Raw genomic sequence first — 10,982 nt, 5'->3', positions numbered from 1 at the left:
GAGGCATTTTGGCCCTGCTCTAGAGATTTCTGGACTTTGAACTTGAGCAAGATGATTTAGGGTATCTGGTGAAAGAAATATCTAAGCAGCAAAGCATTCAAGAGGTGACTTGGGTGCTACTAAAGGCATTCAGTTTTATAAGGGAAGCAGCACATAAAAGTTTGAAAAACTTGCAGCCTGACTATGTGATAGAAAAGAAAACCCATTTTCTGGGGAGAAATTCAAGCCAGGTGCAGAAATTTGCATAAGTAGCAAGGAGCCTAATGTTAATCCCTAAGACCATGGGAAAAATGTCTGCAGGCCATGGCAGAGACATTCATGGCAGCCCCTCCCATCACAGGCCTGGAGGCCTAGAAGGAAAAAGTGGCTTCCTGGGCCAGACCCAGGGTCCCCATGCTGTGCGCAGCCTAGAGACTTGGTACCCTGTGTCCCAGCTGCTCCAGCTATTATTGAAATGGGCCAATATACAGCTCAGGCTGTGGCTTCAGAAGGTGGAAACCCCAAGCCTTGGCAGCTTCCATGTGGTGTTGAGCCTGCAGGTGCACTGAAGTCAAGAACTGAGGTTTGGGAACTTCTGCCTAGATTTCAGAAGATGTATGGAAACATCTGGATGCCCAGGCAAAAGTTTGCTGCAGGGGCAGAGCCCTCATGGAGAACCTCTGCTAGGGCACTGTGGAAGGAAAATGTGGGGTCAGAGCCCCCAAACAGAGTCCCTACTGAAGCACTGCCTAGTGGAGTTGTAAGAAGAGAGCCACTGTCCTCCAGAACCCAGAATGGTGGATGCACTGACAGCTTGCACTGTGTGCCTGCAAAAGCCACAGATACTCAATGCCAGCCCATGAAAGCAGCTGGGAAGGAAGTTGTACCCTGCAAAGCCACAGGTGCAGAGCTGCCCAAGACCATGGGAACCCACCTCTTACATCAGCATGACCTGGATGTGAGACCTGGAGTCAAAGAAGATCATTTTGGAGTTTTAAAATTTGACTGTCTCACTGGATTTTGGACTTACATGGGCCCTGTAACCCATTTGTTTTGGTCAATTTCTCTGATTTAGAATAGCCATATTTAACCAATACCTGTACCCCCACTGTATCCAGGAAGTAATTAGTTTGCTTTTGATGTTAAAGGCTTAGAGGTGGAAGGGACTTGCCTTTTCTCAGATGAGACTGTGGACTGTGGACTTGTAGGTTAATGCTAAAATGTTAAGATTTTGGGGGACTGTTGAGAATGCATGATTGGTTTTGAAATGTGAGGACATGAGATTTGGAGGCACTAGGGGCAGAATGATATGGTTTGGCTGTGTCTCTACCCAAATCTCAATTTGAATTGTATCTCCCAGAATTTCCATGTGTTGTGGGAGGGACCTAAGGGGAGGTAATTGAATCATGGGGGCCGGTCTTTTCCGTGCTGTTCTCATGATAGTGAATAAGTCTCACAAGATCTGATGGGTTTATTAAGGGTTTCTGATTTTGCTTCTTCCTCATTTTCTCTTGCCACCACCATGTAAGAAGTGTCTTTCACCTCCTGCCATGATTCTGAGGTCTCCTCAGCCATGTAGAACTGCAAGTCCAATTAAACCTTTTTCTTCCCAATCTCGGGTATGTCTTTATCAGCAGTGTGAAAATGGACTAATATAATCACTGATCATTAGAGAAATGAAAATCAAAACCATAATGAGATGCCATCTCACACCAGTCAGAATGGCTATTATTAAAAACTCAAAAAATAACAGATGCTGGTGAGGTTGTGGAGAAGAAGGAATGCTTATACACTGCTGGTGGGAATGTAAATTAGTTCAACCCTTGTGAAAAGCAGTGTGGCAATTCCTCAAAGAACTTAAAACAGAACTACCATTCAACCCAGCAATCCCATTACTGGGCATATATCCAAAAGAAAATAAATCATTCTACCATAAAGATACATGCACATGTATGTTCACTGCAGAACTATGCACAATAGCAAAGACATAGAAACAACTTAAATGCCCATCAATGGCAGATTGGATAAAGAAAATGTGGTACATATATATCATGGAATACTATGCAGCCTTAAAAAACAACAAAATCATATTCTTTGCAGGAATATGGATGGAGCTGGAGGCCAACCTCCTTAGCTAACTAATGCAGGAACAGAAAATCAAATACCTCATGTTCACACTTATAAGTGGGAGCTAAATAATAAGAACCAATGGGCACAAAGAGGACAACAACAGATACTGGAGCCTACTTGAGGAAGGAGAGTGGGAGAAGGAAGAGGTTCAGGAAAAATAACTATTGGGTTCTATCTTAGTACCTGGGTGAAAATATGGTCTCCACAACATACCCCCATGACACGAGTTTGCCTATATTAAAAAAACCTGCACATGTACACCTGAACCTAAAATAAAATTTACAAAAAAGAAATCCATAACTCCTATAAAAAGAAAGAATACAAATTGAACCTCTACTACATTATCTATTAGGATACATTATCTATTAGGATTAATAGATAGACAAATCAAGAATTTAAACATACATAATAAATATAATAATAAATATTCTCCAAAATATTGGAGCTATATTGCATATTATTCACCAAATGCGGGCATTGAGGTATAAAGAAGAACGAAGTAGAAATATTAGACATGAAATATATAACTTTACCCACCGATGGAATAAATAACCAAATGGCTACAGCCAAACAATGATCAAGTAAAGGAACTCTCCCAGAAAACATCAGGCAGGAAGAAAGGCACAGAGACTAGAAATGAAAAGGTAAGAGACTGTGAAGATAGAACAAGAAAGGAGTCTTTAAAAAGTAGAAAAAATAAATGTCAAGAAAATATAAGAATAACCAACAATTTTCCAAAATCGGAGAGAGATGAAGCACCTCATATTGGAAGGGCTCAGAGAAGATATTTGAGAAAAGCTTACCTAAATGTGTTATATACTATATATGTATAGAAACTGTATATAGATATACATAGATATATATTATATATAGAATATATAGATATACATAGATATATATTTATATATATATATATAGGTTTTGGTTTTTGTATTGTTTTGTTTTGTTTTTGTTTTTTTTGAGACAAGGTCTCACTCCCATCACCCAGGCTGGAGTGCAGTGGCACTATCATCACTTACTTCAGCATTAACTTCCCTGGCTCAGATGATTCTCCCACTTCACCCTTCTGACCCTCCTGACCACCATGTCTGGCTAATTTTTGTATTTTTTTGATAGAGGTGGGGTTTTGGCATGCTGCCCAGACTGACCTCAAACTCCTAAGCCCAAGAGATCTGCCCACCTTGGCCTCCCAAAGTGCTGGTATTACAGGCATGAGCCACCACTCCTGGCCATCCAAATGCATTATAATAAATTTTAAAACATCAAAGACAAGGAGAGAAAAAGTTTTCTAAGTGTTCTGAGATAAAGAACAAATCAGCTGATCCTTGAACAACACAGGTTTGAACTGTGTAGGTCCACTTATACACAGATTTTTTGCAATAAATACAGTTGACCCTCTGTATCTGTTCATGTCTACAACCAAACAGATTGAAAATACAGTATTCATAAGATGTGCAATCTGCTGATATCAAAGACTGACTTTTCATATAACAGGTTCTACCAAGGCAACTTCGGGACTAGAGTATGCATGGATTTTGGTATTGACAGCAGGCGTTGACGGGGAGAGTGGGATCCTGGAACCAATGCCTGTGGATACCTAGGGATAACGTACAAACAAGAATCCAACTGAGGTCATATGGTGTAAGAAAGTAATGCAGTAATATTTTCAAACCAATCAATGAAAGAAACTTTTAATCTAGAATTTTAAACAAAAATATCACTTAAAAGCAATATCACTTAAAATACAAGAACAATATTCTCAACTATTGAACATCTCAGCAGACTTAGCACACAAAGACCCTCTTTGAAAACACTCTTGGAAGAGGCACTCCAGCAAACAGAGAAATAAACCCAGGAGAACATTAAAAGATAAATGAGAAGCAAGGATAAATAAATAAAGTAAGCTAAAATATATTATTTTTTAGAAAAGGCAAAGATACACACTGTACACATACAACTATATCCAATAAAATCCACTAAAATTCTAGATAGTACCAAGAAAATATGGGTTATGGCAAAAAACAAATGGAAGTAAGAGTATTCTGAAGTATACCTATATTGTTTAGGAGAAGATACAGATTGAACTTGAGAAGAAAAACACTATGAGAGACTGTTAAAAGGAACAACTAATCAAAAAGATATAAAAATCATGAACATATATACACGTTAACCACATAGCCTCAAAATATTTTCAGCAACAACCAATGGAACTACAGGAAGAAATAAATTAACAACTATACCTGCTAATTTTAAAATATTCTTCTCAGAATTTTATAGATCAAACAGAATAAAAATTATAATGCATATAAATAATAAGCTTTAGCTTAATTGATTTATATAGAAATTTACATCCAACAAGCAAAAAAATATGTATTATTTTTTAGGACACATGCATAGAATATATTTTTTTAAATCGACCATTTAATAGGCTACAAAGGAAGCCACAATAAATTCCCAGGAATCTATATCATACCCTCTATAATCCCTGACTATATTTCAATATCATACATAACAAAAGGATGTCTTTAAAAGGAAACCTTTGGCCAGAAAATTATGCACACACATAAAATAAAGATATATCTAATTAATTCTAGGATTAAAGAGGAAATCTCAGAGAGAAATTGTAAAATGAATGGTGCCCGAACGACAATACAAACACCATATATCAAAACATATATGGTATCAGTTGGAGCCTAGGAAAGAAAAACTCATAGAATACAGGTACCAGTAGTTTGAAAAACACATAAAATACATCCTTCAGTAAACATGAAATGGTGAAAACATGGTAGCACTCTGTGTTAGTCAGGGCTCTCCAGAAAGACAGAACCAATAGGATGGATGGATATAGATAGACAGACAGATAGATAGATAGATAGATAGATAGATAGATAGATAGATAGATAGATAGATAAACAGATAGATCGATAGTTTATTATAGGAATTCATTCACTGGGCTCATGCAATTATGGAGGCTGAGAAGTCCAAGGGTGAGGGGCCACATCTGTGAGAACCTGCTCACTGATGTGGACTTTCTGCAAATTACCATTCTTGTAGGTCAAAAATAGTTGGATATCAGAAATTTCATATAGTTCATATCATTATTCCCATTTTACTGATGAAATTGAAGCACAGAGGGATTCAATAACTTGCCCAAGTTACACAGCCAATTAGTCATTGTCAACATTATAATTTGAGCCTAGGAAGTGTAGTTTCAGAGTCTGTCTCTTAACCAGTATGCTATACTGCACTGCTTCTTGGAAATTATCTCCATGGATGCAAAAAAGGCATTTAATAAATCTCATCACCGATTTGTCATTAAAAAATATATATCTGACTGAAAGTAAAGAGCAGTTGCCCAGGGATAGGTAGAAGAGTAGAGATTAACTGTAAACAAGTACCAGGAATTTTTGGAATAATGGAAATGTTCTAAAAATAGATTATGGTGATTGTTGTACTGTTCTCCTAATTTACTAAAATAATTGAATTTATTTGCACTCTTACAATGGGTGAATTTTATGTTATATAAATATATCTAAATAATTCTATTTTTAAAATTCTGAAAACTTCCTTAGTTTGCTGATAATTATAAGAACAACATAGCAAGCATTATATTTAATACAAGAAATTTTAGAAGCATTTAAAAAAATGCTTCATGAATAAGAAACAATGATTGCCAACCCTGCTACCATCTAACATAGTACTGAAGATTCTACCCAAAGATATAAGCTAAAAAGATTTTCATGTGGGAACTAAAATAAAAGAAATAAAATCATTAAGAAAATATAGTTATAAACAAGGCAAAACAAAAGCATTAGGAGGCAAACTGTTATAATAAGTAAGAGAGTTCCGCAAAGCACCACATAGAAGATCAAATTACAAAAAGGAGTTTCTCAAAGCAGAAATAATCAAGTGGAAAATTTAATAGGAAAGAAGATACATTCACAGTAGTGGCAAAATCTATACAGCATCTAAGATTTAACCTAACAAAGAGTACAGAAGACCATTTCAGGGAAACAAATGTAACACTCTGTTAAATAATATAACAAGAGATCTCCATAGAGAGAATTTGATCATGTTTGTGGATAGAGTAACTTAAAATTATGAAGATACCTATTTTACCCAAATTATTCTATAAATTCAATGCTGCAATGGATTGAATGTTTGTATCCCCCTCCACTGTCAATTCAAATGTTGAAACCCTCATCCCAGTGTGATGCTATTTGGAGGTGGGGACTTTGAAAAATAATTACATCAGGAGCCTCATAAGAAGTCAGACAGCTAGCTAGCTCCCTTTCCATACTGTATGAGGATGGCAAGAAGATGGCCCTCTGTCAACCAGGAAGAGGACATTCCCCAAGAACCCAACCATGCTGGCAACCTGATCTACGACTTCCAGCTTTCAGAACTCTGAAAAATAAATGCCTGCAGTTTAAGTAGCCCAGTATATATAGCATCATGAACAGGCTAAGACAGAAATTGCTGTTGAGAAATGAGGCATCGCAATAACAAGTACATGAAAATGTGGAAGCAGTCTTGGAAGTTGGTAACGGGTAGAGGCTGCAAGAATTGTGAAGTACGTGCTAGAAAATGTCAATGCTGCCATGATGGGATTTTAAAGGCAATTATGATTATGGCTCAGAAATAAAAGAGGACAGCTGTACAGAAAGCTTCTGTCTTCTTAAGACAGTACATAATTATGAATAATGTTAGATGGTAGAGGCCATTCTGATAAAACCTCAAATGGAAATGACGAAACATGTTATTGGAAACCAGAGGAAAGCCCATCCTTGTTACAAAGTGGTAAAAAACTTGGTTGAATTGTATTTATGTTCTAGTGTTTTGTGGAACGTGTAAGTGATGAAACTGGATAGTTAGCGGAGGAAATTTCTAGGCAAAGTGTTAAAGGAGTGGCTTACTTCTTCCTGATCACTTATAGAAAAGGTAAGAAGAGAGAAATAAGTTGAAGATGGAATCATTAAGCAAAAGGAACCAAAACTTAAATATTTGAAAATTCTGAACTGTTAATGTTACAAAAAAATTTTAAAAGCATGTTCAGAGAGAACACTAAGGGCATGGTGAACTAACCACTTGAAAAGGAGATTCGTGTAAGTGTGAACCATGGACTTAATCAGCCATCTCAACAGAAACCAGGAACAGAGATAGGGCAATTCTAGCAGAAATTAGCAAGAGGAAATCTCTAGCAAGCCGAGACTAAAAGAAAGAGAAAATAGGATACAATTAAGGAAGACCATCAGACTTCTTAGAACTTCAGGACTACAGGACTCAACCACTGAATAGCAAACATATACTATCCAAAACAAGGGAAGAAGGACTCCAAAGAAGATTCAGAAATCCACAGAGCTGCCACTCCCACCATCGGCCCAGAGTGCCATGGGCTGAGCCTGAGAATGGGGCTGCCTCCACCTCAGTTTCAAAGGGTGGGACCTACACCCAGCAGAGCCATGGGGCAGGGCTGTTGGGACCCACTGGGACACCACCCCCACTGGGCAAGAGTCATAAAAGAGGAACCACTGCCACCATGAGTCCAGAGGGTAGAACATCAAAATGATTATTCTTGAGCCTTAAGATCTCACAGAGCTTGCCTTGCTATTAACTTGCCTAGGACCCATCTTTCCTTTCCTTCTTTCCTCTGTCTCCCTTTTGAAATGGGAATGTCTCTCCTATGCCTATAGATTTTGGAAGCAAATAACTTGCTTACTTTCACAGGTTCGCGGCTGGAGAGAAATTTGCCTCAGGATGAATTGTTCTTCAAATCTTACCCACATCCAATTTACATGATAGTTAGATGAGACTTTGGACTTCAGACTTTTAAAGTTAATGCTGCAACCAGTTAAGTATTTGGGGGCTGTTGGAATAGAATGGATTTATTTTGCATGTGAGAAGAACATGAATTTGGGGGAGCCAGGGACAGAATGCAATGAATGAAATGTATGTCTCCAAATTCATATATTGAAATCCTAATCGAAATGTGATGATATTTGGAGTTGGGGGCCTTTGGGACACAATTAGGTCATGAGAGTGGATCCATCATAATTGGAATTAGTGCCCTTACAAGATGACACCAGAGGGCTAGCTAGCTCTCTTTCCACCATGTGAGGGAATAGAAAGAACACAGCCCTCTGTACACCAGGAAAAGTGCACTTACCAAGAACCTGACTATATCAGCACCCTGATCTCAAATTTCTAACCTCCAGAACTCTGAGAAATCAAGGTTTGTTGTTTGAATCACCTGGCACATGGTAATTTCTTATAGCAGCCCAAACCAAGACAAATGTAATCACAATCAAGTTTCTGAAAATATACAGTTGAAATTAAGAAAATCAAAAATTCAGTTGAAATTAAGAAAATCTAAAATCTAAAATAGAGATTCTTCTTTTAAAAAAAAAAAAAAAAAAACTAGGCTAATTTGATAAGAAAGATCCTTTCCCCATTGCTTGTTTTTGTCAGTTTTGTTAAAGATCAGATGATTGTAGATATGTGGTGTTATTTCTGAGGCCTCTGTTCTGTTCCATTGATCTATATATCTGTTTTGGTATCAGTACCATACTGTTTTGATTAGTGTAGCCTTGTAGTACAGTTTGAAGTCATGTAGTGTGATGCCTCCAGTTTTGTTCTTTTTGCTTAGAATTGTCTTGGCTATACAGGCTCTTTTTTGGTTCCCTATGAACTTTAAAGTAGTTTTTTCTAGTTCTGTGAAGAAATCAATGGTAGCTTGATGGAAATAGCATTGAATCTATAAGTTACTTTGGACATTATGGCCATTTTCATGATATTGATTCTTCCTATCCATGAGCATGGAATGTTTTTCCATTTGTTTGTGTCCTCTCTTATTCCCTTTAGCAGTGGTTTATAGTTCTCCTTGAAGAGGCCCTTCACGTTCCTTATAGGTTGTATTCCTAGGCATTTTATTTTATTTGCAGCAATTGTGAATTGGAGTTCACTCATGATTTGGCCCTCTGTTTATCTATAATTGGTGTATAGGAATGCTTGTGATTTTTGCACATTGAATTTGTATCCTGAGACTTTGCTTATCAGCTGAAGGAGTTTTGGGGCTGAGATGATGGAGTTTTCTAAATATACAATCATGTTATCTGCAAATAGAGACAATTTGACTTCCTCTCTTCCTATTTGAATACCCCTTATTTCTTTCTCTTGCCTGATTGCCCTGGCCAGAACTTCCAACAGTATGTTGAATAGGAGTGGTGAGAGAGGGCATCCTTGTCTTGTGCTGCTTTTCAAAGGGAATGCTTCCAGCTTATGCCCATTGAGTATAATACTGGCTATGGGTTTGTCATAAATAGCTCTTATTATTTTGAGATATGTTGCGTCAATACCTAGTTTATTAAGAGGTATTAGCATGAAGGGGTGTTGAATTTTATCAAAGGCCATTTCTGCATCCTTTGAGATAATCATGTGGTTTTTGTCACTGGTTCTGTTTATGTGATGGATTACATTTTGATTTCTGTATGTTAAACCAGCTTGCATCCCAAAGATGAAGCCAACTTGATCGTGGTGGGTAAGCTTTTTGATGTGCTGCTAGATTTGGTTTGCCAGTATTTTATTGAGGATTTTCACATCAATGTTCATCAAAGATACTGGCCTGAAATTTTCTTTTTTTGTGGTGTGTCTGCCAGGTTTTGGTATCAGGATGATGCTGGTCTCATAAAATGAGCTAGGGAGGAGTCCATCTTTTTCTATTGTTTGGAATAGTTTCAGAAGGAATGGTACCAGCTCCTTTTTGTACCTCTGATAGAATTTGTCTGTGAATCCATCTGGTCCTAGGCTTTTTTTGGTTGGTAGGCTACTAATGACTGCCTCAATTTCAGAACTCGTTATTGGTCTATTCAGGGATTCGACTTCTTCCTGGCTTAGTCTTGGGAGGATGTATGTGTCCAGGAATTTATCCATTTCTTCTAGATTTTCTAGTTCATTTGCATAGAGATGTTTATAGTATTCTCTGATGGCAGTTTGTATTTCTGTGGGGTGAGTGGTGATATCCCCTTTATCTTTATTGTGTCTATTTGATTGTTCTCTCTTTTCTTCTTTATTAGTCTGGCTACTGTTCTATTTTGTTAATCTTTTCAAAAAACCAGCTTCTGGATTCAATGATCTTTAGAAGAATTTTTTGTATCTCTATCTCCTTCAGTTCTGCTCTCATCTTAGTTATTTCTTCTCTTCTGCTAGCTTTTGAATTTGTTTGCTCTTGCTTCTTTAGGTTCCCCTATTCAATAAATGGTGCTGGAAAAACTGACTAGCCATATGCAGAAAACTCAAACTGGACCCCTTCCTTACACCTTGTACAAAAATTAACTCAAGATGGATTAAAGACTTAAACATAAAACCTAAAATCATAAAAACCCTAGAAGAAAACCTAGGCAATAGCATTCAGGACATAGGCATGGACAAAGAATTCATGACTAAAACACTAAAAGCAATTGCAACAAAAGCCTAACTTGACAAATAGGATCTAATTAAAGATCTTCTGCTCAGCAAAAGAAACCATCATCAGAGTGAAGAGGCAACCTACAGAATGGGAGAAAACTTTTGAAATCTATCCATCTGATGAAGGTCTAATATCCAGAATCTACAAGGAACTTAAACAAATTTACAAGAAAAAAACAACCACATCAAAAAGTGGGCAAAGGATACGAACAGACATTTCTCTAAATAAGACATTTATGCAGCCAACAAACATGTGAAAACAAGTTCATCCTCACTGATCATTAGAGAAATGCAAATCAAAACCACAATGAGATAGCATCTCACGCCAGTTAGAATGGCGATAATTAAAAAGTTAGAAAACAACATGCTGGAGAGGATGTGGAGAAACAGGAACACTTTTACAGTGTTGG

This window comes from Rhinopithecus bieti, unplaced genomic scaffold (assembly GCF_001698545.2).
Source record: "Rhinopithecus bieti isolate Rb0 unplaced genomic scaffold, ASM169854v2 scaffold_44156, whole genome shotgun sequence".
NCBI classification, from domain to species: domain Eukaryota; kingdom Metazoa; phylum Chordata; class Mammalia; order Primates; family Cercopithecidae; genus Rhinopithecus; species Rhinopithecus bieti.
The sequence above is the reverse complement of the archived record's forward strand: the minus strand, read 5'-3'. Positions refer to the sequence as shown.